Source organism: Cavia porcellus, unplaced genomic scaffold (genome assembly GCF_034190915.1).
Source record: "Cavia porcellus strain 051 isolate PalLab524CR breed Dunkin Hartley unplaced genomic scaffold, mCavPor4.1 scaffold_5, whole genome shotgun sequence".
Taxonomy (NCBI): domain Eukaryota; kingdom Metazoa; phylum Chordata; class Mammalia; order Rodentia; family Caviidae; genus Cavia; species Cavia porcellus.
Window position 1 is genome coordinate 41,580,559 of NW_026947488.1, and position 17,374 is coordinate 41,597,932.

A 17,374-nucleotide genomic window follows, 5' to 3' on the forward strand; every position below is an offset into this window, starting at 1 on the left:
CCTTTTGCATTTATTTAGATATGTTTTGCGAATTAATATATTGTTCGTTTTAGAGAATGACCCATGCACTACTGAGAAGAATGTGTATTCTGTTGTTGTTGGGTGGAATACTCTGTATATGTCTATTAAGTCCGTTTGTTCACAAGTGCAATTCAGTTCTTTTATTTCTTTGCTGATTTTCTGTCTGGTTGATCTGTCCACTGGTGTCAATGGTGTGTTAAGATCTCCTGTTAGAATTGTGTTACTGTTAATTTGGTTTTTCAATTCTGTTAGTATTTGTTTTATATAACTTGTTTGGGTGCTCTGGTATTTGGTGCATATATATTTAAGATAGGTATCTCTTCCTCTTGGAGTTTTCCCCTAACCAGTATGTAGTGACCTTCTTTATCCCTTCTGATCATTACTGGCTTGACATTCACATTGTCTGCAAACAGAATGGCCACCCCTGCTTTTTTGGGGGGTTCCTGTTGCATGAAGTATTGTTTTCCATCCTTTGACTTTCAGTCTGTGGGTATCCTTTTGGGTTAGATGGGTTTCTTGTAGACAACATAAGGTTGGATTTTGTTTTTTGATCCATTCTGTGAGTCTGTTTTTTTTTTAATTGGTGCATTGAGACCATTTACACTAATGTTATAACTGTTATATGTTTATTGTTGACATGTTATCTTTCTGCTATTGCATCTTTATCTTTCAGTTCTGTTTAATTGTCTGCTTTGTTTAGTGGTTTTTTCCTAAATGTATCTAGGCTATCTTTTAGTATTCTTTGCAGGGTTGGCTTGGTGATCATGTAGTTTTTCAACTGTTCTTTGTCATGGAAGTATCTTATTTCTCCATCCATTTTGAAGGACAGTTTTTCAGGGTACATCAGTCTAGGTTGGAAATCATTTTCCTTTAGGATCTGAAATACTTCACTCCGTGCTCTTCTTGACTTTATTGTTTGTACTGAGAAGTCTGCTGTGATTCTGATAGGTTTTCCTTTATAGGTGATCTGTCTTTTCTCTCTGACAGCTTTTAATATTCTATTCTTTTGTTTGATTTCTGGGATGAACATTATTATGTGTCTGGGTGTAGTTTTATTTTGGTTATGGCTATTTGGAGTTCTGTATGCTTCATTGATATTGATATCAGTTTCCAATCTCATGTTTGGGAAATTTTCAGCTATTACTTCTCTAAATATCCGCTTGACATCTGTTATATTGTCCCCTTCTTTTTCATTTATCCCTAGCAACCTTATGCTGTTCCTTTTTGTATCATCTTGCAGGTGTTGAATTGTTATTTCCTGATTTCTTGTTATTTTTAAAAGATCTTTCCTTTCTTGTTCAATGGCTGCAATCTTGTCTTCGAGGTCTGAAATTCTATCTTCACATTCATTGAGGTGTTTTTTTCAACTTTCGATGGAGTTTTTGTTTTCCTGTATATCTCTTTGCATCTGCTTTATATATTCTGTTTGTTTCTTATATTGTTCATCTAGGGATTCTATATTTTTGTTTTATTCCTCCAATTTTTTAGCTGTGTCTTCTTTAGATATGTTCAGCATCTCCTTCATTTCTTTTATCATTTCTTCTTTTACCTGGGAGATTATTTCTAGTTTGAATTTCTTTAAAGCTCCCCAGAGTTGCTTCTTTATGTCAGTTACTATTATTTCAGGTATTTCAGGGATGTGGCATATATTTTCTTCTATGCACATGACTCTTAGGCTTTCTTGGGATGGGCTGGATGTTTGAGATTGCATTTTGGTCTTTCATTTTGTCATTTTCCTATATTTTTGAGCTTCAAGTGTTGTTTCAAGTGAGGGAGAGAGGTCAGCCAGGCTGGGACTGAATTCCCTGCCCCCTCCTGATTCACTGATCCCAACAGGAAGCTGGGACCTGGCCCCCAGGCAAGGCAGAGAATTCTGCCAGGCTGGGGTGGGGTTCCCTGCCTTCGCTGGACTTACTCATCCCGACAGGAAGCCGGCGTCTGTCCCCCAGGCAAAGAAGAGACTCTGTATTGGTCCTTTTAAAATGCAGGGTTTGAAAAAGCTATTTTACAATATACTGGTGACCCCCAAACTACAGTTGTTCATGAGAAAAGATATTTTCAGATATTTATGTGATTGTTATATAATCATGTTGAGTATACTGTTCCTACATCTTGTACAGTTGGGACAATGTCACTATAATGATTAAAGATGATACATTAAAAACCTATAAAATATATCTATAAAACAACTACATTCTACTTAAATATCAATGTGGTAATAAAAGTGGTTAAAAGATAAGAAATTAGGAAAATATTTTATATGTTATGTGATATCTTGCAATTAAAGGTAACTGAATATGAAATCATTTCATACTAAGATAAAAATTTAAATGTGTTTCAGAAATAATAACAAAATCTGATGTTTCTAATATAATGGTATCATCATGATTGTTGTGATAATGTGTTATGTTATCCTTGATCTCAAGTTGTCTGTAAAAATACTTTATCACATGCTAATATTTGGCAGGGATTCAACTTCCATGACAATCATGCTCAGAAAAAAATAACATTCCTTGGTCATACTATATATTTCAAGATGCTTGATATCTAGCCAAGATCCTAAGATTAAACCTACTGCTCTCACTGCAATGCTGATTTAACTGGCCTCTTGTGTGTTCAACAACTGAGGTTTAGGAACCAAAGCTAAAAATATAACTAGGCTAAGAGGACAGCCAAAATTTTGGCCTTGGCCTTCCTAAGGTTAACAAAGAGCCAGGAAATCTGTATTAATAGAACCTACAACTTTGGTAAGTCAACCACCCTTCTAGGCAAGGAGATTGTTAGACAACAAAGAACAGGATTCAGCCAAGGTAAAGTGTGCTAAAAAAGGAGGCTCACTAATAAGAGAAATGTCTTCTATGTTTCCAAAGGAAATTACACGGTCAAGTAGGACTGTGACCCATGTGGCTAACAGTGACAGAATAGGTAGAGTTCTACACATGGTCACACAATTAACTTCTGGAAAGCCATAACTAACCTTGATATTTGGGGGGAAAGGATTAATTTTGATTAATACTGGTCACATTTTGACTTGGTCTTGAACATCCAGCAGAAAAGTGTAACCAAAGATACAGAGTTATAGTAATGTAGACTAGACATAAGCAGGGACTCCAGTCAGTAACCCCTCCTGGAAGTCTCCAGTCACAGTGGGAAACAGGCCTAAGACCTGTCTAAACCAATTATAAATGTCCTTACCAGTAGAATGCTCTGCTTTGATCATCTGCTTTAAAGTTTATTTATTCTTGCCTGGAGACCACCCTTACCAAACCATCTCCCCCACCTTATCTGGCTCACGTGGTCCAGATGAAGGAACATAACACAGAGAATGAACTGCTGCTCACAGAATTTGAAGAAGTGTACAAAGGTATGAGAGGGGGAAATTGAGCCCCTGTCTTTTCTATCAAAGGATGTAAAGAAGAGTGCCTCCAACTTAAATTTTATTTCACCATAGGCTGTCCTCCTCCCTCCCATGCACCAGGGCTTTATTTGTTGCAGTTATAAGCAATGTCTGCATCCTAGCCCTTGCACCAAGGAATTCCTTGTGCCAAAGACACTCAGTTCCCTGTGCCCTCAACCCTTTTTAGCAACCCTGCCCACCAACCCTTCAGTTTTTTTTCCTTTTGGAATTCTCTATAGGCAGCCCTCTCCTCTTACTAAAGTCATAAAGAAAATTTAAAGGAACTCAGAAACCCCATTCTGAGACAATGGAGGAGACATTAGACTCATCCTTAGCCACCCTACACCAATGAGTTAAGGAATGACTGCCTGTGAGTTTGACAGGGACACTCACCCTTTCAACCAGGGAATGCTATATGAGTAAAAGAATGGAGTGTCCAATACCTAAAACCCTTCTGGAGGGGACCATTCACTGTTATGCTATCCACCACCACTGCAGTAAGGCTGATCAGATAGCCCCCTGGATTCACCACAGCAGAATGAATCCAGAATCTCAAACCTGGGAGTATGTCCCAAATGAGCCCAGTGGAGCTGAAGATCTGAAAGATGCAGATCTTGGCTTCAGGAACATGACTGAAAGATGACAGCCCTGCTCTAGTCACTCCAGAGGCTGACTAGTCTACAACAAAAGCCTGAGGATGCCACTGACTAGCAACACAGGTAGACTGCATCTTGTTTGTGACTGTTGCTCTTAACTGTATTAGGGTCTCCAGCCATGCTTTTTACCATACCCTAGCACAGACAGTAGGCCAGATTCTCAAGGTCTCTTTTTCCTGTGTATGTGGGGAAGTAACATGTGGAATTATGGTGTGGGAAGCTAGAGAGCTAGTTTCTCATAAACCTTATACTGGCACAGCTGTACCTCAGGGATTTGACTTTTCAAGGCTTTGGTAATTGGAAGAACCTGTCTCACCTAGAGGAGAGACTGGGTCAACATCTCTTAAGTTATTAAGTAACTATTGCCTACAAATAGAAGATGAGAGAAAGGTCATAGAGGCAATAACAGATCAAATGACAAAAACTGCTCACATTCCTGCCCAGACTTAGACAGGTTGAGACCCTGGGGAATTGTTTGGGAGATTGTTTTCAACTCTCCATGAATTCAAAACCCTCATAGTGTTACACTCCTGACTTGAGGAGTCTGTTTGACCCTGCTTTGCCTGGCTCCCTTGGTCATACTTTCTGTTGCCAGCTTCATTGAGATGATGGTCAAAGGAAAATGTGATCTTTTTATGGAATTATAAACCTCTGAACCACAATGATGGTCTTTGATCCAAAATAGGGTAGGGTCCAAGTATCAAAGGGTAGAAGGTGATAGGGTCTCTCTCGATGTGTCCAGACAAGTACTTTTTACAGTGTAAAGATACTGGCCTCTGTGTATGCATGTGTATTCTAATGTAACTCTCTAGTATAAATCATAACCAACCAGATTGTAGAATTTTATGTATACCCATGCAGACTGAAAAATTTTAGTGCATACCCTTTATAAGGGAGACAAAGACATAAAAATTGTATAAAAGAGCATGACTATGCTATGTTCAGCACTCAGCATTTGCATAAAAATCCATTGATTACATAGAAGAAATTTTACACATACATGTGTCACATGATATATAGACCATCTTGTGACATCTTGATCCTACAAACAGAAATGTCAGAGCCTAACTGCTATACTGGATCCTCCTGTCTATCTCACCTACAAAATCCCAAGCTTATTTCTGCACTAATGTTAATGGAATGCACATAACCTACACACTTCTTAACTGTTAGATTTTTGTCTCCGTCTGAACACTTTCAGTCTTCTAAATGATGCATTATTGGACATATTTGCACAGAAATGTTTACTAACGTGTTAAATTATCTCCTTAATATAAGGTATTATAAGAAAACTGCTATGGCAAAGAAAAGAAATAAAGGCAAATAAATAATAAACTATTTTCCAAAATATTTAAAAAGTTATCCATATATGAAAATAAAACTTTACCCATTGTGTAAGCAAGCAGACTTCATTAGATATAAGCATCAGAACTTTTTAAATAATTTTTTTTATTTTAATATAACTGTAGATTTGCAAGCAGTGGTTGGAAACAACACCCATAAACCCCAGGTACCCAGTGTACCCCAATGGTAGCATATTAGAAAACTTTGGTATAATATCACTACCAGGATGTAGACATGCATGCCATGAAGGAAGAGAGAAGTACTATCACCCCAAGAATTTTTCATGCTGTTTTCTATTGCCACACCCACCTTCCTTCTGTACTCCCTTCTCCTTCATGCCAGGGAACAACTAATCTCTCCTCTATTCTTTAATTTTGATATTTCATGAATGTCACATAAAATTAGTCATGCAGTACATCAACATTTAAGCTTCCTGCTTTTGTTGAGCAAAAATTCTTTGTAAATTTTTGCAGTGTGTTCCATGTATCAATTGTTTGTTTCCTTGTTCTTTCTGGGTAAGAGATAATCCATGGTAAAAATGTATGTACGTTTGTTTAACAGTTCACTTCCTGAATTATATCTGGTTTGTTTCCTGTTTGGGCAGTTATGAACCAAACTACTATGAACATTTGTGCTTATGTTTTTGTGTGGACACAGTTTTCATTTCTCCAAGACAAATGTACAAGAGCATGATTTCTGGGTCACAGAGTAGTTACAGACTTAATTTCATGAAGAACTGTCAGACTGTTTTCCAGAGTGGCTGTTCGATTTCACATTCTCATCAACAATGCAAGAATGATTCCATTTCTCTTCACACTTGCTAGGAACTGGTGATGTCACTATTGTTTTGGTTGATTTTCTAAGTGTTTAGTTCAATCTCATTGTGGTTTTTAAGGGGTTCTCTTCTTTCAATCACTATTTAGTCCAATAAAGCAATTCCTCACTTTAATTTGGAAGTATTTTGTATCACCTCCTATTTACTGTGTTTCTTTTATAAATTGCATTTCATCTGCTTTTTCTATATTTGTTGGAAGTTGTCTTGTTCTGTTCAGGCCTCTCTAATAAAGTAGTCTAAGTGGGGTGGCTCATAAACAATAGAAGTTTGTTTGATTTTGAACTTATTTTTATTTTGAATTTATTTTTAATAGGTCTGGAAACTGGAGGTCCAAAATTATGACTGGGTTCTTAAGAATGTCTTTCAGACTGTGGACTGCCCAATTTCCATCTTATTCTGATGTGGAGGCAATGGAGCTCTCTGGCACCTTCTATGGGAACTGATCTCATGCATGAGAATCTCAACCTCTTAGCCTAATTGTCCTCTAACACTCACCTTCTAGTTCTTCACATACGAGTATAAGGAGAACAAAAATGTTCAGTCAGTAAGTATTTTAACTGCTTAACATATTTCATAGGATTTTGTATGCTAATAATATTAATTTTCCATTTTATTTCTTGCTTCTCCCAATTTTCCTAGAATTCCTTGAGCAAGTGATGTTTAGTTTTCTTATAAAGCTTTGTCTTTAAGCTTTAGATGACCACTGTACCCCCAAAGAGGTTTCTGTTTAAATTTTTGGTCATCTCACTTGGTTGAATAAAACTGAATAGAAACCTTTTTAAACTCTGAAAAGTCTATTCTGCTGCATATGACTCACAAATTTTACTGTATTTCTATTAAGAGATGCTATGTTTTATGCATTATTTACCTGTAGTAGCACATTATTTGCTAACAATGATTTATTAATTCTCTCCAGAGTCAAATATTTTTTGTTCCAGTTATACTTTACAATCCTTTGCCCAAATTAGGTTTTGCTATACAAGTACTATACCTGAAAATGCACCCAATTAGCTCTACAGCATATGCATATATTCAAGAAGAGAACCAATATTTCTTATAGATAGATGAAAGACTAAACTAACTGCAGAATTTTCACTGTGCATAGTCCTTCTGTCTTAGACAGAAACATATGTAGGAAAATACTCAAACCCTTTACTTTTCATTTCTTCTTCTTTCAATGGGCATCAAGCCATTTTCTGCCCCCTTGTTCTGATGTGAAAAACTCCACTGATGAAATAAAAGCAGAGTAAAGGTTAAAATAAAAGACAACACTCAGTCGGGGACAGATTCACTTTAATTATCCACCCAGGGAATATTTGTGTTTGCAGTAACCTCTAATATTGATTATTAGACAATGAAGCCTATTGATATCTGTAGCTGACAACACAAGGTTAGTGTTCAGAGTGTTCACCCAAGAACCAAATAAAGGAAAGCACTAACATCCCACTGTGATGACTCAAAGCACCATGAAGTTTGGTCTCAGGAAGGATTACATTGTGGGGCAGCTGTGGAAGGGCACAATCAGCCTGCTCAGCAAATGAAGCTAGATGAATAGATTGAAAACATAGCACAAAGGAGAAATCAGTGGAGCTGGCCAAGAATGTGTAATGTGGGCTGCGTCTCCTGCTTTGAGTTTGAGAAAGGCAAACCTTGTTAGTTCAGATCCTAATTCCCCCAGAAAAAAGCACACTTGACTCTCCCAACGGAGTGAGACCAATGAAACTGATTGACTCCAACATGTGCTTCAGCAGGATTTACCTGGGGAAGGTAGAGTCTTCCTCCTTGCCTGGAGGAAGTCCTGCTCAGTGGATGCCAAGTGAGGCAAAATTCTTGCACTCTAGACCCCTGGCATTTTGAGGTCCATATAGACCAGAGATCAGCACAGAGTCATAAGCCCAAAGTAACCTATTATATGTATGTTGGGTGGCCTCTGAGCGAAGATTAGGTTCCTAAGATTTAAATAATTAAAAAAGTCTAAAGATGAACAGTGTTCCATGACATATGAAAGCTAAATGAAATTAAAATTTCTGTGTCCATAAATAATTTCACTGGATCATGGCCATGCTTATTCATTCCCATGTTATTTGTGGCTTCTGTGTGTTAGTATCAAGGTTTAGTGAGTGTGAAAGAAACATACGATCCAAAAGCTTAAAGTAGTTTACTATCTGCCCCTGTGCAGAATCAGCTGTCCAACTACTCTCCTACCCACCTATTCTATAGATGTGATGAGACATCACCTTGCTTTAACACAAGTTATGACACTACTTCAAAGCCAACAGTAATTACCAAAAATTTGTTTCTGGCGTGGGCCAGGAGGAGAACCAGGGCTACTGAGAACTGGCCATGGTGGAACTTAGGCAACTTATTTGCCCGCCCCATTAGTAAGCGCCCCTGACATGGGCCAGGAGCAGAATCAGTGCTCTCAAGATCGGGCCCTGGTGGGACTTAGTCAGTTTATTCACCTGCCCTCTTGGTAGATGCCCCTGGCCAGGAGGAGAACAACAGCTCCTGAAAGCCTACCAGCATGTGGGCTGAGAATCAACACCCCTTCCAGCAACTGAGATGTCTCAGCATTTCTTGGGAAGATGACCATATGCAATATAGCCAATGTGGGGGATTTCATTCTATTTTCTGTTTGAAGGCAAATATTGTTTTCACTGTTTTGTTTTGTTATGTTTGTTTTGCTCTATTCAATACTCTCTTTCAACTGGTTTTATAATATTCTGTTTTTGGTTTGATTTCGCTGTACTTAATGGACTGGACAACTATTGGGAAGATAACGAGATATACTATAGTACCTATTACTGCTATCTTAGTATCCTGCTGTGAAGTTCTGTACCAATTTCACTGCATTGTCTCAATTGGCTTTGTTCTGTCTTGTTCCATTCTGTTTTTACTACCTGCAAAATAAAATTTTAAAAAATGCATTAAGATCTAGATGACTAAAGGAGCAAATTATAAACAAAACATTGCCTACAATAAGAATAGAAAAGGTAGTTCCCTTTAAAATGAGAAGCTGCTTTTCTCTATTTTTATTACTAAATGCTAGGACTCACTCCATCAATTACAATTCTTTCTTCTACACTGGCTGTCACTAGTAGGAGTGTTAGCCTTATTTGTATTGGAGGCATCATGGAACATTTTTAGGTTTCTGATAATTGTACATATGGTTGTAAATAATAAATTAATATATCACAAATGTAACAATGTTAATGACAAATATTTGTCACTTGATAAAGCTATAGAAATACATATCTCATAAGTAAGAGTTTTATGTAAGATATTTATTTGGTGCTGAATTAAAAAAATATTCTTGTACTTTGAGGTTCAAAGCTTTCATACATAGACCGTGCCCCAGCTCCTGCATGCCAGTCTTTTACTTAGCAGTCATAGTAAATAAAATTAAAATGTGCATTTTAGCATAATAGCCAGTTTTGCCCTTGTATATGTCACTGCTTGAATTTTTAAATTCTCTTCCTCTTTCTTACTATAATTATGAACATAATTAGATGTCAGAGTTCAGAGCCCCTCAAGTTTAAGAAGGCAAGTCCATCTAAAATGAAGCCTTTTTTCCTGCCTTAGAAGACCAATTATTAAAGCAGCCAACAACTAACACTGTCATCATGCCTTACAACTAAGACACAAGTATTAGAAGGCTCTTTCTTAAACTGTATGGCAGGAAGACCATGGACTGAGGATTCAGGTGTGCCTGGATTTTAATTGTAATTGGTCCTTTAGTAGTTCTGTGTCCCAAGTTTGTAGTGCCTTTTTGTCTGTAAGATGTCATCCCAGACCAACTATCAAGAAAAGAAGCTCTGGTGAATAAATTAAATAGTCAAATCTTATGGATAAATATAAAGTGCTAATTATTCCTCAATAGTTTTTTTTTTTTTACCATATGCAATTTTCCATCTAAACATATGCTTCCTGGTCTCTTTTATTCTCTGAATGTGTACAGCCCAATACCATAAGCATTGTTTACATGTGACTAAGTTAAAATTTAGTTCTCAGTCACATGTGGCTAATATCTTCAGTACTGGATACAATGTACTATAAGTATTTTTATCCTCTCAAATGTGGAATAGTTCTATTGTCTATCTCTGGAGTAAAACTATGGACAGATTTAGAAACTGTCAGCCAACCATGGACTTTGTGGGTTTTGTCCTGATGGCACCCCCACTCCAAGCCTCCTGTAGTCATGGTGGAGTCTGAATCTAGCATGTGTGATTGGTTCATTGTCTAGCTTGGGATTGACAGTGTGAGTGCTGCACTACTCAGGGACAAGGAGCCTGCATACAATGTCAGGGAGGCAAGAAGGCATGTTTTTCCCATTTTGGCCTTTTCACTCTTGCAGCTTAAGGCCACCATGAACAGCTGCCCCTCAGTCACGCCACCCTGCCTTGGAGCCAGCTGAGTATGGTTTGAAACCTCCCAAACTTAAGATAAATAAACCTTTCCATCTGTAATTTGGGGCATCAGCTACTTTGTCTTGACTTCCAGAGAAAAGCAACCAAGAAAATGGACAAATTAAAGAACATTTCATTGGGAATGCCACACAATTTCACTTGTGGGTCTTTCAGTAGCTGCTATGAATATCCATGATTTGAGGCTACTCTTCCACCAGCTCCTTTTGCCTGACATGGCTGGGATAGGCCATAGTCAATAGGAAGAGGTTCATTGGTCATCTCTTGTTCCCCAATGGTGGATGGACCTGAGAAACTGGCTCCTTGCTAGGTATCACTTAAGTAGTAGGCAAAAATTTCAGTATGAAACCCACAGGTGCAAGTTTATTTTTTCACAAGTGAACTTCAACTTAACTTAGACTTACCAAATGCTAGGATATAAGAAATCAAGCATTTATAATTATTGGTGCTCCTTCTCAAAGTATAAATGCTTTATACTTTTACTTTTTAAAATCTAGTTTGAAAGCATTATGATGCTTTTGTTTGGGGACCATTATAAAGTAAAACAAGAGTTACTTGAACACCAACCCTGAAATGCTAGTGGAGTTGATCTGATAAGTAGGAAAGTTACTAAATTTTACCAAAATCAAAGGTCATTCAAGAAAGCAAAGAGTGGGGAGTGTATATATATACAGCAGTGATGGCAAACCTTTGAGAGATGAATGCCCGAACTACAACCCCAAAACTCATTTATTTATCATGATGTTCCAATACTGCAATAAAACCTGAGTGCTAAAGATTTAGTTTAGAAAAAGAAAAGATGAAGATCTTTTTTCTTGAAAGAAAAACAAATAGCACATGTGTCAGAGACTCAGCCCCACTGGGATATCGTGTACCCAGGGCAGAACGGTGATGCATATCCAGGGTGGGATGGAGAAGGATTGGCGTGGCATTTCATTATACTTCTCAAAACAACACATAATTTAAAACTCAGTAACCATTTATTTGTACAACTTAATACTTTTAGACAATGGTTGGCTATAGGAAATCGAAGCCACAGAAAGAGCCCCATGGATAAGGAGATATTGCTGGTTTTCCCTCACAAAGAAGGTGCATCCCATTTCTGAGATAGCCTATTCATTTGGGAAAATCTCCTAATCGTTAGTGTCTCCTTAATGTTCCCTCTTCTGTTTCTCCAGGATAAATCCCTTTAGGATTTCACAACGAAGTGTAGAGGCTCTGCATTTCAAAACAAAATGTCTTTTAGCCTTATAAAAATCCTAGAGTAAAGGAAAATCTATCAGCCTGGTTATATGATCAGAGAAAGGAGTAAAAAAAAATATAGAATAGAGAAGAAATGCAAAAGTAAATAAAATATTCTGATCCAATGGAAAATATGTCATTTACAGATAAAAAGCTTTAAAATGAATTGAATTAAACTTTCATTGATTAGAGAATCTCAGTGATTTGCCCAATACCATGGAGTAACCTTTTAGCAAAACAAAGTCATGTCCAGTGTCTATACCTAGGAGCAATCCCACTACTTATGTTCCTAATAGTTGCAGATCTCATGAGGAAACATAGAAAAGAAATACAGTGTTTATTGCCTGCAATATCCATCATTTTCTCCCTTTCTTCCAGACCTAGATATTTACTCTCCCTTTGGAGAACAATCTCTTCCCCACTGTGTGTCTTTGGTGGAGTTAACCTCACCTCTGACCTCTAGAAATGTCTTTATGACTCAAACACCCAGTTGTACTTTTCGGACCAGCGGATTTAATTCAGGATAAGCTCATGACTCCAATGAGTCCAATAACTCAGGCCAAAATATGTGAAGATGAAACTCTCTAAGTGAACAAGTTAATAGTATATAAATCCTGATCTATTGTTGGACAACTTGCACTAGTATATGGAACAGCCTTTCTGAGACCGAATCTGATACAGAGAAAAATGCTGCAGTGGATAAAAAGACACAGAAGCCTGAAAATATGGTTATAGTGTCTGAGTCTTAGAATAGTTAAGATCAGATCCATTAAGATATTTTCAATTTTAAAAACAAATTAATTTCATGCTTTGTTCATGCCAGGTGAACTGCGTATTGTCATTTGTAGCCACAGAGTTCTCAATAATACCAGTGCATAATAGGATTGACATTTCTTCTCACATTCAGAGGTTTATGGCAAATAGAGGTACGAAAAACAGGAACAGCAGAAATAGAGTGAAGAAACAGAGTGTTTCTCCCATATGTAACCAAGAAGCTGATCAGGAAAATTCAAGGCACAATCAAAGGCTCACTGTGCAAAGTTAATGGTAGATAAGCCCTCACCCTTCTGCTTTCCTCAAAGGATGCTTGAAATGAAATGAAATTACAATGATACACTGAATACTTGTGGAAAGCAAACAGAGATAAGTATTCCCATGGGTTGCAGAACACACATTTACTGAATCCTCAGTATGTGTTTTAGACAAGCATCTCTCAGTGGTGGCTTAAAGGAATAGGAAAATTGAGCCCGAGATTCAAACTGGAACCCAAATACAAAATTTCAAAAAGGACAAGTGGTAATGGTCACTAAATTAGAAGGAGCAAGAAGAGGGTAAAACAATGTGTACCTACAAAGCCAAGAACTTAAGCATCAGGAGGTGTTGCACAATCACAGAATGATTTGGAGCATGAACTAGGGAACACATTGTTTCCTGCAGAAACCTTTTGATGGCCGCACAGGGGCGAGGCAAGCTGCATGAATCTTTTAGTTCAGAAAGAGGCAGGTGGTGTCGACAGAGAATGAGAATAGAGGTTAATAATGCAAATGGAGGGAATGAAGTATAGTTACTTTCCTGCAGCAACTGCTGGTGCCATAGAGTACTTAGACACATTCACTGGCAATAAAGTAACAAAGAGCATATGGGAAGTGACATGTTAGAGAAACAAACAAATGCCCCAGGGAACATGGAAGAAAGACAAATTGGTTTTGATTCAGGAACTCTTTGAAGGTGTCATGGAGATAGAAACATTTGAACTGAGTTTTTATAGGGCTTTAAGAAGCAAAGATGGTTGGGGAGAAAATCTAAGTGGAGGGAAATCAAGTAAAAAAAAATTCTAAAAAGTGGAAATAAACACATTTTTCAGTACATTTCTTGAATACATGAATGCTGGACCCAGAGAAGAAGGTGGAGAGAGCAACTTCAAGCAGCACAAACCTTGCCTGGGTCAGAGCATGGCCTGCATGGGGATGCAGTGGGGACGGTGGAGAACAGTGGAAGGACACGTCAGGGGTGGGCCACGAACAGGACTATAAAGAAGGCTGGAGAAGTGAAGGATTTTGAAGCCTGAAGTCGCCATATGGTTAAAAGCAGATCAGAAGAAGAAAGAGTCACACACGGCTTTAAGATTTCTTCTCAGTATAACCAAGAGATTTTGATTCACTTGAACAAACATTAGTTCTAGTATGCTAAAGAATAATTAAAACATTTTTCAAGTGATTCATGTCAAAGATATGCCTATTTTCGAAAATCACTTACACATGAGATTATTTATAACCTTAAAATTGTTCCCATATTAAGCTGGCACAAGAAGTCTTAGGTTGCATTCCCTGGAGCTTCAAACAAGAGTCTGTGCCCCAAGATATGTGATTTATTGAGAAAGCAATTGGGAGAAGTCGCCAAGGGAGGGAAGGAGCAAGCACATGGGACAGGAAAATTGTCTGAGCAAGGCAGTGGCTTCCCTGCAGTCCAGATTCAGCTTGATCCTTGTTGAGCATAAAGCATGCCACATAGTTGATACCAGTTTGAGACAATGTCTGCACCCTTGAGGTGAAGTGTATCTTCTTGGGCACAGCAGCTCCCACTGGCTTCTCTCTGGAGAATAGCTGTGACTTTTCAATTGCCAGCACTTACCGCATGGGGTATGACACAGCATGAGTGTGCCTTCTTAGTACAGGGAGTCTGGATGAGGTACCGACTGTGCTCTCTGCATGTGTGATTGGATGCTTACCTTAAATAACCGTATCCTAGGGCATTTCAAATGAAGGATAGTTTGGTGATTTAATCTCTTTAATTGTTCCTTGTTTCTCTCCACCCCCCAAGGATGGCTGGGAGAGAATATGCTCCAACTCACATCTCTAATGGGGACATCTTGAACCAAGATCTTAGAGACAAGGAGAACATTGCCAAGAGAATGAGAGCTCTCTGAACCATCTTTCATTTCTTGTCCCAGCTTCACATTTACACAGAGCATCGTGGTCAGAACAAACCCTTTTGAGTCTGTGAGTCATACTCTGCTGCTTGTTGACATTTTAGCTTAACCATCCATTGATTTCAAATTACCAAAAACAACTACAGAGTGAGCTCTGAATAAGAACATGACCAGGCTTTGGTGCTGAAGCTCTAAGTCAATGAAGTCTACTTCCAAGTGGGAGGAACTTTAGGTAAGATTCATGTAGCTGATAAGCAAGCTTCTGAAAAGGTCAAGATAATAGCAGAGTTGCTTATAGCAAAGAATTAATGGAGACAGAAGTTCTAAAAGTTGATCACTTCATGAGTTTGTGAGTTTTTGTCATACGATAATAGAAAATAGTCTGTGCAGCTAGCACTTTGTGTTAGCAAGTAAATTCCTACAAGTACTTAAAAGAAAAAAAAAAACAGTTATGCTAACACAGAGGCATAGGAGCTAGTATGAAGGAGTTCTCACTAGCCAAATAGTTTAAATACCAAAATATTTAAGATTGCAACTTATAAGTCAGTATTTAAAATAGCTTTAAAAAATCAATAAATAAATAGGAAAAAAGTAAAGGTCTTGCTTATATATACTGCTGATTACTGATCACTCAGCAGATACAGTCCAAAGATGAAATTAGAATATCATTATTTTGCAGCCAGTATGACAAAGACCTTACTGAAGAATTCTCAAATGAGGAACATTCGATTTAAAGGAAATGTTATATTACTCACAGTGTCAATGTTTAAAAGAATCGCTGAGCAATGTTTCCAGATTAAATAAAATTAAGGAGACAGACAAATGAGACCTATGGTCTTAGACTAGATAATATATTGGAAAGAAAGTAGTACTCTAAATATTTCAAAATTCACGAGTGACTGCAGTTATGTAAAAAAATCCTTACCTTATAGGCTACACACTAAGAATCTAGAAGAGTTACTCCTTAGTGGTTTACAAAAATTATATAGATAAATGTATATTGAAAGAGAGAGTAAGAAAGAAGTAAAATATTCAAAATGTTAACCAAAGATAAAGCTGTGTGCTCATTGAACACTATCTTTGTACCTTTTCTATGTATTTCCATAAAAATTGTTTATACCAAAGAATCCAGGATTAGATGATTTTCATACTGCCAAACATTTAAAGAATTAATCTAAATTTTTCCTAAACTCCCAGAGGGTGGAAAACAAAGAATATTTTTAAACTCATTCTATATCATGTATGCAGAAAACTCTACAGATTGCATGTAAATATAAGTTTGCTTTCTTAATGCCAGAGTTTTCTGATGTCATTTAGCTTGCATGTTGAAAGTGATTGTATAGTGTGTCTAATGATTAGAACTAACAAATTTTCCAAAGTCGTAACACACAAAATTCAACACAGTTTAGATTACATGCTTCTTTATGACAGTACTCATAACTTGTTTTCATCTAAATTCCCCATGTGATACTTAGCAGAATACTATGGACTTCTATAACCTGAATTATGGATTAAATAATAATGATAATAATACGAGTATGTAATTCTTGCTGAGAACTTCCATAATTTCTAGAGCTTGTTATAAGTACTGTATACATATTAAACCATTTAAGCCTAACCGTGACTTTATGAGCTCTCTTCTATAATTAATCCTAGACACAAAGAAGCTAAATAAATAGGTCAGAGTTACTAATGTGGCAGAGCCAAGAATTAAATCCAGAAAAACAGAATCCAAAACTCTTCCTCTTATCTATTAAACTGTAATGTTAACGATGAGGCTATCTAGAGGACAGAACCATTGACATGTGACAGAATGGAAACTGTCATAGAGACATCACTGCCGTAAGACTGCATCTCACCTGTGCACTCATAGGAGACCAAGTGCTTTTAAGAACTCTGTCTTCTTCCAGTATTTCACCTATTTCTTTCTTCAAACCAGAAGCTAGATATTTACTGTCAGTCTATCCTTGAGGTCTCCATATCCTGGATATCTGATTGCACAAGCACTCCTATTAGATTTTAACTATCATAATGCTCCATCAGCTAAATTTCATTGGTTTCTATTTTCATACTTTTCGCTGAATGTACTTTGTTCTGGTGGAATAAGATGGACTCTAAACTTCTGATTATATTCAAGTCTATCCTATAAACTTTTTGTCATTTTGAAACAAAATGATCCCCCAAATCAAATTCTTTTTAAGGCAGTGAAGGGAGAAAATCAGGCTAAACAAACTATTAAGTATATTTAAGCCCTCTGTACATGACATGTCCACCAATGCTCTTTGGGTCAAAGCAATCTTTATAACTTGCTAAAGACAGTTATATGCCAAAGGCATAGGAAAATATAACTATAGGCATAAGCAGAGAATTGGAAATAGCAATCCCATCTGCAGACATCTCCAATGTCACAGAGACAGGAATAGCAGTGTATTGGCCCACTGAGGGACTCCGTGAAGCCTCAGTCCTACCAATCATCCAGACATGGATGGGTGAGATTTCACAGCAAGAACAGCCAGAAAGAAAGTA

At 37.4% G+C, this 17,374-nt stretch overlaps 1 long non-coding RNA gene across 1 annotated transcript in view; it reads right to left on the reverse strand.

The window, feature by feature from the left end:
• Positions 1 to 5,506: 5,506 nt before the first annotated feature.
• Positions 5,507 to 17,374, reverse strand: part of LOC134476050 (uncharacterized) — a 132,502-nt gene continuing 120,634 nt past the window's right edge. Inside the window, exon 4 of the long non-coding RNA XR_010047490.1 lies at positions 5,507 to 9,153. This is a non-coding gene — a long non-coding RNA (uncharacterized LOC134476050). The remainder of the gene's footprint in view (positions 9,154 to 17,374) is intronic.